This window comes from Nannospalax galili, unplaced genomic scaffold, assembly GCF_000622305.1.
Source record: "Nannospalax galili isolate Female #2095 unplaced genomic scaffold, S.galili_v1.0 scaffold115, whole genome shotgun sequence".
NCBI classification, from domain to species: Eukaryota; Metazoa; Chordata; class Mammalia; order Rodentia; family Spalacidae; genus Nannospalax; species Nannospalax galili.
In genome coordinates, this window is record NW_008340588.1 from 6,720,775 (window position 1) to 6,721,512 (window position 738).

Genomic DNA, 738 nt, shown 5'->3' on the forward strand with positions numbered 1-738 from the left:
ACTATTACTGCCCAAATAGAATGTGCTTAGATGTCAGCTCCCTATTCATCCCAACTTTGTAACACTACAATTTGAGTTTTATGACTGGCCTTAGTGTTCATCCAACTAGGTTTTGACTTCACAAGGAGCAAGGATCATACCTTGTATTTCTTTTGTGATTTTCCTCCTTATCTGGCATCTGGTACAGGGCTTGCCATACTGAAGCTTTTTATTAAAGATGATCCTACAAAACTCACCCATTAAAACTTTGTTGTAAGGCTCCTGCCAGCTCTTCACTACAGGTTAGCTCTATTTCATATAAAAACCTCCAACACTAGGCCAAATCTTATCATATTTACAAACATGTATGTTCAATCCTCAGTATCACGAAGAGGAAAAAATATATATAACCTTCTGTCTCTTGACAGCCAAGCCAGTCCCAAATAATCCAATAATGAAGGCAGAGTAGACTAATACCACTCACTGTGGAAAGTGCTCTGTAGAAAGTGCTAGAAGCATACATTTGTGAGGCACAGAGAATCTTTATTGCCACAGGAAGCAGGTGCACTCATCCCATCTCACCAACAGTTTTAAGAATCACAAAAATGCAGGAGTCACACAATACAGTATAACATAGACTTGGGGAGAAATGGTCCCTTGGACTATATTGGCTTTAATACTGAGGTAACCAATTGACCTTGTTCAGTGAAAATACCTTGAACATAATGAAAAAAAACCAACTAGTTATAACATCTAATT

General features: G+C 37.9%; 1 protein-coding gene across 1 annotated transcript in view; it reads right to left on the reverse strand.

Moving 5' to 3' along the window:
* Positions 1-501: 501 nt before the first annotated feature.
* Positions 502-738, reverse strand: part of Nab1 (NGFI-A binding protein 1) — a gene marked incomplete in the record, with an annotated part of 41,020 nt that continues 40,783 nt past the window's right edge. Inside the window, 1 exon segment of the mRNA XM_008835615.1 lies at positions 502-738.